We start from the raw sequence: 17,353 nt of genomic DNA on the forward strand, positions 1-17,353 counted from the left end.
TTTTCAGTGTTGAACATAGTGTTCTTCACTAATGGTCGTTATTGTTGTTGATCAGGCCAACCACCACTTGAGTGCTGTTGGCTCTGCATACATGAGTGTAGATGTCATACAGCAGGGGGCTCAGAGCATGGCCTTGGGGGGGCACCTGTCCTGATGGTTAATGTGTCATATGTCAGACCACCCACCTTGACCACCTGTGACCGGTTGGTTAGGAAGCTTAGTATCTCCAGTTAGTATCTCATGGTCTCCCGCTGTGAAGCAAAGTATCTCTGACGGCCAGGGGTGTGTTTCCCAAAACCATAGTTGCTAGCTAAGTTAGCAACTTTGTTGGTTGTGTAACAGAGGTAGTTTTCCCTCTCTCACGTTCTCTGCGTTGTGTTGTGTAAAAATGAGAGACGCCACAACCGACCTGGTCTTTGACTCTTTACTGAAATATAAGACAAAACAAACACATCAGACGGGGAGTGAGCCAGTCGCATCACAGCTCCTCTGCCTCAGGACAGTAGCAAAAAAGAGAGCGCGCGTCAAGACTACAAGACACTCAGTTACCAGCGTCGCCACAAAAGTACATGTGAATAGACAATAACAAAAGTACATAAAACAAACATGGCATACCTGAAATATAAGACAAAACAAACACATCAGACAGGGAGCGAGCCAGTCGCATCACAGCTCCTGCCAATCAAACAGGTAAACCACGTTTAAATGCATTCAGTCAATTCACCAGTATGAAAGTCTGTAAGCTAACTAGTTAACGTCGCAGCCACGTTAGCAGACTGTAGCATGTAGAACTGAGGTAATGTGCATTGTGTAACGAGCTAACATAAAAACAGTGATTAAACAAACATAACTCGTATATAAGGTGTGCAACACCAGAAAACAGTTCTATGTGAAAAATACACCATACAAGTAACCATAAAAGCATAAATAAAAGATATGATGTATTGTATGCAAGACTCCACATACCTCTGCCTCAGGGCAGTAGCAAAAGAGGCAGAGGAGGGGGCTACATGAACACTTAAGGGGTCTTCATCGTGGGAACCGACCCCTGCCACACCCAAGCCACACCCCCCTACAACCTACTGTACCTCAGAGGCGGGGGAAACTACAATATAACTTGTAGAAACGATGGGGGAATTCAGGGAAGCATAATTAAAGTGCATGAAAATGCACTGTACTGTTCTTCCTAGGCTTCTTGTTATTCTTCTTCTAAAGCAATTAATGCAACCGTTTAACGTAGAAACTTCATTCAAACTATGTTACGTAGGTCTTACTTAGGACATCTGGGCTTTGTATTTTTCATCTTTGTAACTTTTATACTTTATAAACTATTTATTAAAAACTGCTCATCTAGGCCCCATTAAAGAATCAGTTCAACTGATTGCACCTGTATCAACTGCTTTCTGCTGAACTAAGCCAACTCTCTCTGTGTCTCTCCATTATACAAGGATATAACGCACATTTCATCCAACTTTCTATCCATTCATCCTCTTCAAACCATTCACTCATCCACCCATTAAACTATCCATCAACATCCATTAAACAATCTGCCTATCAACATCCATTCAACTTTCTGTCTATCAACATCCATTACACTATCTACATTGTTTTAAACTATATACTCTGTCTCAGGCTTTAAGCATACAATATGGCTCTACTAAGACTGCCGTTAAGCATTTAGAATCCTAGGCCAGGTGGCCAGGCTATATTAAACCTCATCTACCTAGTTCAGTCATTCCAACTATTAAACCTCATCTACCTAGCAAATAATTTAACCTTTTAAACTATCCACATATTTAACTGTTCAGTCATTCCAACTATATTAAACCTTATCTACCTAGTTCAGTCATTCCAACTATATTAAACCTCATCTACCTAGTTCAGTCATTCCAACTATATTAAATCTCATCTACCTAGCAAATAATTTAACCTTTTAAACTATCCACCTATCTGTTGTCATTCCAACTATATTGAACCTCATCTACCTAGTTCAGTCATTCCAACTATATTAAACCTCATCTACCTAGTTCAGTCATTTGAACTATATTAAACCTCATCATGTTGGTTGCCAATTAGCACATCTGTTTTAACAATGTATTTCACACCATATGTTTTGCATTTTCATGCACTGGTAATTCCCTGGAATTGCGTTTTCTAGTTAACCCTGCTACACTTCCAATGCATTTTGCATTGCATAATACATTGCAACTATGGTTTTGGGAAACGCAGCCCTGATGGTTAATGTGTCATATGTCAGACCACCCACCTTGAACACCTGTGACCAGTTGGTTAGGAAGCTTAGTATCCAGCTATACAGCATATTGTTCAATCCCAGGATCCTCATCTTTATTTTCTTCTTTCACCTCGGAGGTGCACTCATGTGTCATGATCTATCGCTGCAACGCAAAGTACATGTATCTCTGACGGCCAGGTTGGTTTAGTGGTTAAAACCTCATGAAATAAATGAATATATGCATTCACGTCTGTCATAAGAAATCAGTGCATTGGTTATTTGAAAAAAGTGAGAAATAAAGGAAATAAAAGCACAGTCTAAGCGGATCAACCAGAAAGGCGTCCGAACACAGTGGCGCCATGGCAACATAACCTAGGGGCCCATTGTATTCCTGTATATGAAACAACGAGAATGACCTTACATTGAGAAAATAATAATAATGGCAATAATGAGGTTGGTTGCCTTAGTTTTAACAGTGAAATTCAATTAAATTATATTAATCTGATCTAGCAATTTTGTCTGTAAAATGTCAAAGTAATTAACTGCTTTGACATTTTATAGACCAAATAGCTTGGTCAGATTAATTTAATTGAATTCCACTGTTAAAAGTTGTAATATCTTTGTCTCATGGCAGTGAATCAGTTTTATTGCAGATGATTTTGTTCTGTGGGTCATGAGAGTCTTCACTGACTGGCACACCATTGACAACTTTAAAGGACCATTCACTGCCTTTGCCCTCTTACATTTTGTAGTCAGGAAATTGGAGCAAATGCTGTCATTTCATTCTGTGATTTGCTGAAGTGGCTCTAGTGCACTGTGCTCTGTCATGGTGAGCATTTTGGGGAAAAAAGTGTATTGTGGTGTCAGTGAAAAAAGGAGGTGTGATGCTCTGATTGTACATTGCTTTTGTGTGACACCATTAAAAATGATTACACCATTGACCAAGAAAAACAGTATTTTAGAACGCATTATCAAGAAATTTGATCAAGAGATGTGTTCGCTCGCATTCACTAATAGCAACCCGCCATGGTTCAAGCACTCTTGGCTTGTAAAGGGAATGGTTAGAAGGTGCCCTCATTGGTTTATTGGATGTTACGCCCAAAACACACCCATGATTAATTAAGAAACAAACCCTTTTGACAGCCCTTTTGAGCCTTGTGTCTGGCACCTGATCATTTATTCCACTGTCAAACTAGCAAAAGTGGACTTGGACATACCCTAAATGCACTTAAACCATGCGCTTCAGAGCCATTTTAGATTGTCGAAATAGGGCCCTAAGTGTGAATGATTATGAAATGTACATTTATTGATTCCCCATAGTAGATAATCAATTTGTCCTGCTACAACTCAGGATCAGAGTTAATGTGAGTCAATGTGGTAGTCCCTGTGATACTACTGATTCACTTTATGTTTCTTCGTTACATGTTGCAGTAGAAAAAGACTCTGATGCCGTTTTTAAAATGGAGTTTCTATGTGCGCAGTTGTAAATTGCATCAGAGGCAACTGACATCCAGGTGCGTGTCTTTGCTATGCCATGCTATATGCAGTACACCCAGGTGTAAATAGCCACATAGGATATTCCCACTGGGAACAAATAGCATCTGCCTTTGAAAAATCAACTGAACGTGGTCGTCTACCCCATTCAAAATGCTAGGCTAATTTGCATAATCTTTGGCCAACATTGTATAATACAACATGTATTGTACAATGTGAGAATGTTTCTATTGGCCTGAGGACCATGCCATTCTGTGCACAGCTGAATTACAGCTTGAATCTTGAATTACATTTCAGTATAATTCTGGGACATAATAGACTAGACTCTGCAAGTGGCATACTTTCCACAAAGAGAGAAAAGAATAAACAGAATGTATGTGTGGAATGCAGGAGAACAAACCTCTCTCATTTGCTCTCGTATTGAAATGAGCCAGCTCTGCTGAACGCAAATTGAAATTACCTATGAGGTAATGATGTAAGGATCGCTGGAAAAAAAGTAATTCCAGTATCTTTGAATTGGATTGTTCCACCATCCACTTTAAGACAATTTAATACCCATTATGAATTTTTAAATAACCATCTATCATGGCTTAAATGGCATTTGATGCCACTGAACTGGCTTTGGTGTATTTCAGATTCAAGTCACATACAAGAGTAGTTAGACTTGCTAAGGAGGTGTGATACCATTATCATGTGGAAGAAGTGTTCTGGCGCAGTAGTAATGCTACCAGAATAGCTTCTAGTGTTCTCACAGAGATTTGAGGATAGTGATGCACTGACGCTCTCTTTCATCTCAAAGGTAGTCGCTTTTCCAGCACAGAATTAATTCAGAGGCAGTCATCTCAGTGGTACACATTATATTTAAGACTTTTCATTCGTGAGATTTGGAAAACTCTTAATACATTTGAAAAGTAAAATGGCTGAAAATAAATGGTGAACAGATGCTTATTAGAGGCGAGCAGGCGGACATACAGTACATACAGTTTGCCTCCCACATATTTACAGCATAACTTATTATGACCACCGCGCAGCGAAGCGGCGGTCATATAGGTTTAGTCAGATTTTTTCCTTTTTTTTTCTTTCTTTTTCGCATGTCCAAATTTCCGTCAAGGATTCCCAGGACACTGTAAGACCGGGGTACACGAAACTTGGTGGGCATGTAACCCCACATGGATAGCATGGAACCATCGTTTTTCGTTTTGATCTGTAGCCCCCCCGCTGGACTGGACCCCCCGAAAGGAGGGTAGGGCAGACACAGTTTTCTGTGAATATCTCGAGAACCGTAGGGTTTAGGAGGACCATTTTTTTGTATGTTGATCTCAAGGGGCCATGTCAACCCATTCCATAACCACTCATTTCATTATAGCGCCACCTAGTTAAACACAAAAAAGTAAAAATGAGATGTTGTAATCGCAAGTATCTGTGACCTAACATAGTCAAAACTGCACGACATTGGAAGTGTAGGATCATTATGACACCCTCTGAATGCATGCCAAGTTTCGTGGAATTCCGTTCATGGGGGGCCACACAATAAATGAATTTATGTTACTATACACCAACTGGCCTGTAGGTGGCCAGAGAGATAGTTTTCTGTGAATATCTCGAGAACCGTAGGGCCTAGGAGGTCCACCTTTTTTTTGTATGTTGGTCTTAAGGGGGCATGTCAACCCATCCCATTACCACTTATTTCATGTATAGCGCCACCTAGTTAAAAATTAAAATACAAAAAATGAGGTGTTTTCATCACAATATCTCTGGCTGACATGGTCTAAACTGCACGAAATTGAAAGTGTAGGATCATTATGACAACCTCCGAATGCATGCCAAGTTTTGTGAACTTTCAGTCATGGGAGGCTTTACAATAAAATAATTTATGTGTACATTTAGTGACCGTACACCAACAAGGATTCCCGGGACACTGAAAGACATGGATCGCATGGAACCATTGTTTTTCATTTTGATCTGTAGCCCCCCCGCTGGACTTGACCCCCCGAAAGGAGGGTAGGGCAGACACAGTTTTCTGTGAATATCTTGAGAACTGTAGGGCCTAGGATGACCCATTTTTTCTGTATGTTTGCCTCCAGGGGTCATCTTAACCCATTCCATGTGCACACATGTGCATAAACAGAACACATACATTCACAGTAATCATTTGTATGACACATACTCACACAGTAGACATATGTACGCATGCATGCACATGCACAAACACAAGCACATACACAGGCACACACACACACCCACACACATAAACATAAGGCCATCCTTAAAAATATTTTTGTTTGCAGTAACAGCCAAAAAAAATTAAAAATGGGTCGGTAGGTAGGTCAATATTTTTTTTTTTCAAGATTCAAAGTAAAAAAAAAAGTACATTTTTGGTCATGGTGATTACGTAGGAATGAATTTACACAAATGTGCATATCGTGACGTAACTGACTGGGTCTTCAACCCGTGCCTTCAGGCGCACCATTGCAAACCTCATTCTGATGCAGGTTATATAGACCAGCCTTTCTCAAACTTCTTTGACCTGAGGCCCGGTCATGGCAGGCTTTTGGGTCATAGGGCTCATCTACATGTACCCAGAAAGAAGGCTACAATAGCTCTTGGCCACGTTATATTGAAATTTGACTATACAATACTCAATGCTATACAGTGTATTATACAGTCTCTGCTCTGTTTCTAAGGAAGTTCCAAAAAACAACGTCGTTCTATTAAGTTTCGTTAAATAAATAAATAGCCTTCCAACAGGTTGAAGCGGAGCTTTGATACCAACGTTATCGATTAGTTTCAGTTTCTCTCGCGCAGACGCGCATTGAATGAATGCTCATACCACCACTTAATTGTAGGGCTCCATGTTTAATGACATCGATAGCAGAAACGTTTGTTTTCTTTTTTCGTCGATCCGCGGTTTCTTGATCAACTGCGCAGCAAATTATCAGATGAAGCACCGGGCCTAATTTCAATCCACGACTCCGCGGACCAGCAGTCTCCATGTTGCGGACCCATATTTTCAGAAATGCTGAATAGACCACAACCAATTTCAATACTCCGACACGGTCACCGTTAGACTAGGGGGAGAAGGGATGAGAAAAGATCTGGCCACAGTTCTTCCAGAACTTCGTGCCAAGTAAAAGCGTTATCAGTTTGTGTGAATGAAACGAAGCGTAGGCCATAGTGTGACATGCGTAAAACCAATGGTGTAGAGATGACGCCACAGGTTTTTTTTTTTTAAGTGAGCCACGTTTGCATGTAGGCAATTTATATTCACAATACTTGGGCCTACTAAAAGAAATATTATTTTATTGCATTTGTATTGGTTGTTTAGAGTAAAAAAAACAATCGGTCGGTATTAACGCAAGTTTACAACCGGCAAGTCGGTCGGACTAAAAGGGGAAAAAAATAAATATTTGGGTCGGTTCTAAATTGACAGGGTCGGTCGGGTTACGGCAAACGAAAATATTTTTAAGGATGGCCTAAACATGTACACGCACACATGCACACAAGAATTTCTCAGAAATATTAACAGGCAAGATGGGGGTGGGGTTGTATAAAATTAATTTTACATGTGAAATCTATGAACTAATCATGTTTTGGTACTTGTTGTCTAGCAGATACCAGTGAGAATTGAGTGTGGATAATGCAATTTAGTGAGACAGAATCATATAGGCCTTATCGCGTGATTTATTTTTGTGGAAAAAATGTGCTGGACTGGGTGGCGGTCATATTTTGTACCGCTCTGCGGTACATCTAGTTTACTGTGTTGCTGTGTGAGTCACACAATGATTATCTTATTGGTTTATTGTTGGTGTCAAAATACTAATCTGAACTGAATTACACCATCTGGTGACGGGTGATGATGGGTATCAGGTACTGTAGGCCTACAGCTGAGTTCAGGATTTGGGACATAACGGTTTGATTTGTTTGTGAAATTAATACCCTCTTTGTACTTTAAACTGCTTTTCTACAACAGCTGCATTGACAAATGTGAGCACTAGACAACTGGTAAAGAATTAAAGCAAGAGCAAGACTGCCAAAACCTAATAATATTTTCATGTTTGCTGTGTAAATGTCATGTTTGCTAATAACCTGGAAGATATGGGAACCCTCAAAATAAAATGTTTAGGAAAAACAAGGTATATAAAAAACAAACACTTTCAGAAGCATTTATGCCAAACACTATTTTTCAGCTAACTGCAGGGTTTGACATGACATACAACATGTACATACACAAACGGGATGTCAGGAGCGGGGATTTTTAATGCAATCCAGTCAACCAATCGATCAAACTGTAATCACATTTAGTTAAAATATTCTGCCATACTTGGCTTTTCACGCTTTCATTAGTCAAAATACTGAAGTCTTGACTGTATCACTCCCCAACACTTGTCACTTGGCCATATATTGAAACCCAGCCGCTCCAAACTGAAACATGATGACAGCCTTTCGCAATGGAATCACTCAAACCTCCCTCTGATCAACAAGCATGGAGAAAAAGATGAAGGCTAATATGAAGCATAGATAATGGCAGAATTAAAAACCAGGCCCGGCTGACAAATGAGAGGCGAGGACACTGGACACAGATAAGGAAAGGAAAATATATTAGAGGAAATTCATGAAGTGTGTTGGAGTCATTCTCAAAGGCAGGGATGAAATGACTTTGTCTGCTTGGGCTCATGTTACACCAACATTAGCAATCCTGTGTCCAGCGAGACCCATCAAAAATGTAATCAATATGTGCTGGTCATTAAATTAGCCTCCACATCATCACCAGTGGCTAGTTAATTGAGGGCATAGGTTTGGTGCCCACCCACTCAGCCCAGCTTTAAAGAGATGTTACTACTTTGAAATAAATTGCTTCCTTCAGCATGGTAAATTGCGCAAAGTTGTTCACCGCATTTCCATTTTAACTATAATAAGGCTGCTGTGGATAGTGTGGAATTTCCTATTAAAAATGTATGCACCACCAAGTACTGATGCCCAAAACATTCACTCATTCATTTCACATTTTTACACAAAGAATTACTTGGTGAGCGCCACACAGTCTTTTTGTATGTTCTGTTCGGTCAGGTTGATTGCCTCAAAGTGTTTTTCCTTTGAAAACAGTCTTTCACTAATTAATGTAACATAGTATCATTCCTTTTTTAATGTTAGTTTCATGGCTCAATGCCCAAAATCTTTGCTAACCATTTCTTAATCAGAAGGATACTTTTCTGAAATGTACCATCCTAAAATGAAACTTTTTTTCAAATTTTTAGACTAACAAAAATTATTGGCGCCATAATATAAATAGGCTGATATTGCATGCTTCATTTATATATTTAATTCATTTATAATACATTATGGTAAACAAATTAACAGCATAATTTTACATAAAATGACACCTATACATTCTTAACTCATTACAAGCCTGTACATGGGGAAAGCTGCGCAGCCAACAGGTGTTGGCCTAAAGAAGCTCTGACACAGCCCAGCAGGCTTTCTTCTCCTCTCTTCATCTTGCTCGTTGAGGAGTGTTCGAGAGGGCGGCCACGGCATGAGCAGCAGCGGTGGTGCGCGGGTCAGGCGCCTTCCCAGGATGGAGCCGCCATTAGGAGCAGCTGTCGGAGACATCTGCCGCTTTCTATTACCATCACAGCTCAGCAAGCGTGGCGTTCATCCGTTCGCGCTGCCGCAACCCACCCTGGTGAGGTAACCAGCCAGGCCGGCCCTTCTCCTCCTCTTCCTCCTCTTCCTCTCCTGTGACCCTGTCATGGCCAGCGTCAACACAATACCACCCTCTCTACAGAGTCACTGTCCGCAGCACTCAGTTTTGAAAGCAGCCCTCTGTGAAGAGCCTTCACTTCTCCTCTAACTGAGCCGTGCCCTTCATTCAACCTCACAGAACCACCCTCCGCCTCTCCGTCCTCCACCCCCCGCCCTCACCAAGTCTGACTTCACGTCCTCCTCTCTCCAGTGTTCCTCTTCTCTCATTGGCCCTGTGCTCTGAGTTCCTCTTCTCTCATTGGCCCTGTGCTCTGAGTTCCTCTTCTCTCATTGGCCCTTTGCTTCAGCCTGTTAGGTTCAAGATCAGGCCACGGCCTTCAGTCAGACTTGCACCTGCCAGCGTTTTTTTTTTACATGGTATAATCCAAACCCCCCCAAAAAACTTAGTCCGTAGTAATTGGATTTACATTTCTGAGGTAGCAAGTACCCAGTTGCCTTCCTTATCAGTGATTTCTTAGTTGTTGTTGTTTTTTTTATTATTAATTAATTACCAGGTTCGGAGGTGTGTTGTGTTTTGGTTGTGTGGAACAGGCACCAGGGGGTATTCACTGCATTCATGCCTTCCCTGGGGTGTTTATGATTACTGTTGATAATCACGTACGTCTACATCACCTCGCACCACGGGGCATCTTATGTTCACGCTGATAAAGGGAAACAAAACACACTCACAGCTTTTCTTTGAGTCATGCCAAGATGCAATTATTATTGTGGGTTCTCCAGTGAGTGGAGCCATCAAAGAATCCGAATAATTAATAATTCGATGTGAAAGTAGAGTGTTGCCGTTGGATTGGTGTATCCCAGTGTGTTGACATCCTATTCAACTGTGTTTACAAAATTTGTTTGTCAACAAGTTTTTTTTTAGGCTCACTGAGTCTGCCAGTCAGTTTGACTGTGACAGCTGAATAGAGTGTACTAAGATGCTGTCAGAAGCACCTGCTCATTTATATGCTAAAGCTTTAAACTGGGAAATGGAGGGAAATACCCAGAGAGCAGAATTGAGTTAACAACTGAGTAACACTTTCAGTGCGCAGCCAACGTTTGCAGACCAAAGCGATGGGTCTCCTCCTTTGCTGGCATTGTTCCCCTAACAAATAGTCCGCATAATGGAAATCTATCAGATTCCCGAGGAGAGCATTCGTTTTCATTATCAGCAGTTCTCACATAACGCCGCCGCGGGCTGCACTCTCACTCTGCGAGACTTAAAGAAGGCGGAGAAGTGAGAAAGAAGAGTGGAATTTGTCCTGCAGTGGTGTTTTTTCCCCCACCCAAACATGTTTTTTTAAACACATTTGCGATTTTGCAACTATCCGCTGTATTCATCTTAATCATGGAATAGGAAATGTAATTGCATTTTTGGGTCAGCCAGATGGTCCCTTTGTTGGGGAGATTAATTACCCTATCGGATGGCATTAATAAAGCAAATATTTGAGGGGGAAATGCAATTTACAAAAATGCATGGACACCATAAACAGGTGAGTCAGGGTCTGGGCCATGCAGATAGCCTGCAGGAGCTGCATAGCTAATTCCCCCAGCGTGGCCAGACCTGGAGAAGAGAGTCTGGACAGAGAGACAAATTAACAGTCATGCACCTGTCACTGAGCAGGGCACCCAGGTCCAGCCTACGGAATGAAAATTCAGCTTTTCTCTCTCTCTCTCTCTCTCTCTCTCTCTCTCTCTCTCTCTCTCTCTCTCTCTCTTTCTCTGAACTACTTCTATGGAGTTCAGTGATGCAGAGAAGGGAATTCATATGAATTCTTTCACGTCACTGTAATGTGACGAGACCATCAGAGACGAGACCATCAGTGGGCTTAGTGTAGGGAGGTGTGATCTGAACATCAAAGATCCCTTGGGCATGTGCTCACTAAGAATGCTATTTTATGGTGAAGATATGTCATTCCCAGTTGAGGTCAGAGGATGATGTCTTCGTAGTGGGTCTAGATATTAGTCCCGAACACGTACTGTAGATTAAAGAAATGACCACACAGTAGAAGGTCATTTGCAGCTGATTTGAATTGTAAGCTACTCAGATACCAATATCCTTGTAAGAAAGCTCAGGAAATCTATTTGAGTTCTCTGTGTCAATGGAGTGTGTTCTAACGGCTGGAAATATTCCATACAACAGAAACCAGTTTACATTAAGTTGTGATGGGAAAGAGGTCAACTTGGATACAAGTCTAGTCTATAGTCTGACGCAATCAGAAAAGGTGAATGGAAGATTTTATGAAGAGCTTCATCTGTCAGCTTGAAATAAGGTGCTCAGTAGGAGGCCCTCTTGTTTCAGTTCCTCACAGTCTCACATCTGAATAACTTCAATGAGTAATAGTTGAATGGAGAGAGTATTTCTTTTATTGAGTGGATATATTCTTGCCTCAGTTCTCTTAATTTGATTTTTTATTTGATCTGAGGCTTTGACCTTTCCCTGGTAGTCCTATTATATCCATTGGATTATTAAGTGGTTTATTGCTAGATTTTTATTCGTCAAAAAATAGAGTTAGTGTTGGATGTTATTTGAAAAAGATGATGTGATGCAAGCTCTGGGATTTTGATTGACGGACCTGTGTGTGTGTGTGTGTGTGTGCGTGCGCACGTGTGCGAGTGGGTGCTTGAGCGAGTGACATTGGCCTCTGCAGATCCTGATGGAGGCGGGGAAGCAGAAGATACATGTTGTGTATCACTTTTATTTGCTGACTCCCCTTAACTCACATGCCATTAACATTCATGCCCAGAAGGTGAGACTCAGACCAACATGCTTCGGCCAAGAGTGCAGAGCAAGTCATGGTGATGAAGGATTATTCAGGATGTTTAGTCTGGCAGCTGTATGCAGCAGCCACATGTCTGGTTATCTTAGGTCAGTGAAGTGATCTCTCAGCCAGAGCATGAGCATTGGAAATGAGCAAAAAAAAAAAAAAACTTGATTGTATCTTGCCTGGGTCAACAAAAATTGGCTGCACTCTAACACAAGATAATGTATGATGTGAACATGTTCCTCGACAAATGCAAAAAGATATTGTCATTGAGAGTAACTGGGCCCGATATTAAGGATAAACAAAACAAAAGCAGTTTTAATATGTACTATACTGTATGTACTTGTGATGGTGCATGTCTAGCCACAGTGGGCAAGGAGTTTTTAAGGCCAAATTTAATGGCTGTTCCTCTGGTATCTTAAGGTCATTACTCAACAGCGATACTATCTCTTTGTGTTTCCGTTATTCAGCTGATGGGAAATTAATTACCCCGTGTCTTCGCTTTGCTCAGAGCGCACAGTGAGTGCAATCGAGGACACTTTCAAAATAATTAAGATTAAAAATATCCCGTGGTCTGTTCACTCATAAAGGACAGCTTGAAACCCTTGTTCTATTCTCCATTTTGAAGCACTTACATGGTCAGTTACCACAGCATGAAAAGTGTTGATTGCTAAAAAATAAATTAATTAATGTGAGCTGGGACTAATCGATAGGAAGCCTCTATTGTTTCTATGGAATAAATATCAAGCTGATTGGAATAATGAACCCTTTGTATGCACGTTCCACACAGCTGGAATCTACCCATCTGATAACTAGGAATGAAAGGCTGTGATGCCTGATGGTTCGCAGGTGGTGGGAGTGACAAACATTTGTCACATGACTGCTGGAGTTGAAATGGCTCTCCAATTATATGATATATTTTCAGATGTAATCTATTAAGTGTTGAGTGAGACGATGTAAAAGTATTGAGACATTTTATCAGTTGTACTCCGGAAGTGTCGGTTTTAAGTATACTTTAAGTGCAGAGGACCAAAGTACAATAGGAACTATTATGCAACATATTTGGCTTTCCTTTCTAATGAGTCCATCTCCAATAACCTCCAGTGCTCTGTATGTATAATCGGATTTGGGGCTGTGAATAGTCTGCAGACAGAGAGCAGCAGACACCTCCTGGGCGGCATGGTCGTCTCTGGGATGTGGGAGATTATTTCCGCTCCCATATTTGGCATGGCACCGTGACTGTACCTCCTATGCGAGGATATTGGTCTCCTCTGACAAAGAGCTCGGCCAGCAGAGTCAGGCATTTTGGCTGTATGTGACTTTGTTTAATTCTGTCATGGTTATCACCTCCGTGGTTAATCCCATCCAGGAATAGATTGTGTGGGTGTCTTCTTTCACTGTTTAGTTTGACTGTACTCATGCAGCTAATTAACCATGATTATGCTGAGGGCACTCTGAAGATGATAAAAACAATCTACAAAATGGACACCCAGATCTCTAAAGGTGGTTCAAAATGACAATTTCTTTTTGATGTTCTCACAACAAAAGACTTCCATGGCATCCTTAGACAACAACCGCCACAAAGACTCTGACACGTCGGGGGGTAGTCTGTCACACTCAGGTGTGAGACTACTCAAGGTGAAAATAGTTACTGTGTAGTGTTTGCATGCCCTGCCAATTTAAGCACAGTTGAACTTAAGGTGACTGTACCACCTAAAACTCCTAAATCTGTAAATAACTATCTGTATGTAACATATTGGTGATTAGTCTTGACTTGATCCTTACAATGGAATGTAGTCTGATCATGGTGATATGAATCATGACACTCTAAAGTATCTGTGCATAGTGCATAGTCTCACTTTAGTTCTGCATACAAATGAACCTGTCTTTGGCCCTTGTCCTAGCAGATGTCTACTTAAGATGTTAGGTTGACAAAGGGGTATAGGTGCTGATTTGCAACAGATAGAGAATATAGGTATGAGGTATAAAACCGGACATTTTCTCAAGTTTGTTTGTTATGTTTGTTTGTTTATTTGTTTGTAAGTTTGTTTCTCTTCTTTTTCTGGCTCTTGCTCATATTCCTCCTCTTATACTTCCTCTTCCTCTTAGTCTCTCTCTCTCTCTCTCTCTCTCTCTCTCTCTTTCTTTCTCTCTTATTTGCTCTTACTTTCGTTATCGCTCTCTTCTTTCAGGGTTCCCACGGGTCATGGAATTTCTGGAATATCATAGCATTTTAGAAAGTCTATTCCAGATATGGAAAGTCAAGGAATTGTATACATTTTTTGGGCCAAAGTCATGGAATATCAGGGAATTTTGTTGTAGCAATTTAACATTGTCTTGCCAAAATACATTAATAGAAATATATTTCCACGCTGAAGTATATGGTGTATATCTGGTTATTAGATTTACTGCTTGCTTGAGTAGCCCAACTGTGTTTATTCAATGCCTATTTATAAATCTGCTGCTCTAAAAAAGTAAAAGATTCTTGAATGCTACGTGGGTGCTCTGAAAACATTGGTTGGTATACAGTACTATTCATTATATAGTCATGGAAGTTCAGGTGTTTTGTCAGGGAAAAGTCATGGAATTTTACTTTTGACCTAAAGTGGGAATGCTGCTCTCTTCTCTTTCCCCACCCTTGTCATCCCTGTATCTCATTCACGCACTCATTCACACATGTTGCTAATTAACCATGATTATCACACATGTTCATGCTCATTCAGGTTTATCAAGTGTACAGTATTTGGCCAGTCAAGTATATCTATATATCTGGTAAAAAAAGTTTAATCACCGTAACATATCAATGCTTATGAATGGTAACTATAACAACGATAGTAGGACGACGTTGAGCCTGGAGGCAGGCTTCGCAACAATGGAATCGACTGTAAACAAGCTAACTGTCCATGCTATCGCTGTTATAGGGCCAACGAAAGTTGTACAACAAGCTGAACTAGTGAGCTTCTTTTTAATCGGAACCGCGTGTTTCCTTTGCTTTACAGTGGCAACCGGGTGATAAGTGGGATAACGGCCTTCGAGGTGTGTCCAGTTATACGGAATTAATGGACTCGGGCGGTGCGCCCCTCCGCTGCGTGTCGGGGAGTTCTTTGCCCCTCGCCCTCGTCCTTTAATTCCGTATAACAGGACACCTTGGCGGCCGTTATCCCTTACATAATATTCAGACGTTATACAAATAAACATTCCAGTCTGCCAAGAGACTGAGAGACCAGCAGATCGTTACTTACAAATTCAACTCTCTGGTGTCAAATTGGTGACTTTGTTTGGTTGCAATTTGTACCAAAAGATGAATACTCAGTCCTATTGAATGCCCTCTATACTTTAAGCCTTTTGATAATAACAGGGCATTAAAACTCCCTGTAAGCTCCCATGACCTGTTACTGTATCACCTCATTCAAACTTTTTCTATCGTTTAATCTCATGAGAGAACCACTACTGGGAGTCTGAGGTGTTCTTCTCAAGGATAAATGGAGAACATTACTGTATGTAGATGTTCATACCTGATGTTCATGTATGTATGTAGATGTTCATACCATAAGTTAGGTTTGACAACACTTTGAGTGTAAACATTTGCATGATTTATATTATGTTTATATAATATAAATATGTTATAATATGTTTATATTATATTTATATATGTTTAATACATGAAAATAGGAAACACAAAGACAGAAACAAATGATTATGTTAAGTCAGCCAAAACCAGTAAAATATCTGTCAGTCTGTGCCTGACAGATGGAAAGAAAGAAAAATTTGTTTGGCATCAGTTGATCAAAAATTAAAATATTATATTGATTTAAAAGATCACCGTTTGGATTAATTGCACACATAAAAATGTTTGTTTCCATAGGATATGTTCCAGCCGATGAAAATGTAATCAATCATGGTAAATTAAAGAAATTGATTTGAATTTTAAATTAATTCACAGCTTGGTGTTTCCTTCGGGATTCATGAAGTATCTATCTTTATATCTGTCTTAATTGATATATCATAACAAACGTACAGAGATCAATAAACAAGGGCTATTTTAGAATGCTCTCCATTTTATTTTACTTAAAGAGATACAGTAGCACTTGTAATAGCGTACAATCTCCGTAATACTTGATTCAGATACATAGGTATCAGACACCTGTGCAATCTCTATGAGGCATTATTAGTTGATAGTTATATATGATCCTATACGAAAGCGTTATCAAATGAAATGGGTGCTTTTCCACTGAAAACACAAAAAAGACATACTCTTTACAATCCATTTGTAAAATAGGTTTATGAATTTGAACCTTCAACAGGAAGGTTGTGAGGGCAACATTTCAGGACGCTGCATGTGACCCATTACAGCTAATGCTTCCATTTTATCATTTCTTGTCGTGTTTGTCTTAGCAGGCCTGTTCTCTCTCTTCTCAGCCTCAGAGCTTTTGAAGACACAGCCGGGGCATTCAGGCTACCTCTCCTTCATGTCGGCGCGGAGCCTCCCTGCATTTGGATGGGCCATCCCTGACGTCTTCATTGCCTGCCTGCTTGCTTGCTCGCAGCGCGTCTCCGCTCAGTATAATTTCCTAATACGGTGCTGTTATGCCTGAAGGCTGTCTGGCAGTTTCCTCATCAGCCACTCTATCAGTGGGCTGTATGTTCTTCAGCACCGGCCCCTCTGATTCACTGACCTCTATCTCTTCCTTACCCTCTCTCTCTCTCTCTCTCTCTCTCTCTCTGTCTCTCTCTCTTTCTCCCTGTGTGTCTCTCTCCCCCTCTCTCACGCTCTCCCTATCACAGAGGGGGAGCCTCATTAATAGAAGATGTCCCCGACCTTCACCTTGTTTGTTCTTCAGTTCCTGGACCCTCGTGCCTTCTTCGTCTTCGCTTCTATATATTATTTATTTTTCTGTACTGGGCCAAGTTTCTCATTCGGCCCCTTTGCTCCTCCATTAACCCTGATGGGGCCCTTCCTTCTCTGTCTCCCTCCAAGTGGCAATATCTGAGGGGGCCCCAAGCAGGTAATCGAGAGGTAAAACAAAAAGCGGGAACCCTCCACCCCTCCTGGAGCAAAAGAGTTTATGAGGCACAAATAATGGAAAGAAAGTGAGTGGGGTTGAATGGCCAAACGAAA

The sequence above is a fragment of the Alosa sapidissima genome, chromosome 5 (assembly GCF_018492685.1).
Source record: "Alosa sapidissima isolate fAloSap1 chromosome 5, fAloSap1.pri, whole genome shotgun sequence".
In the NCBI taxonomy this organism is placed as follows: domain Eukaryota; kingdom Metazoa; phylum Chordata; class Actinopteri; order Clupeiformes; family Clupeidae; genus Alosa; species Alosa sapidissima.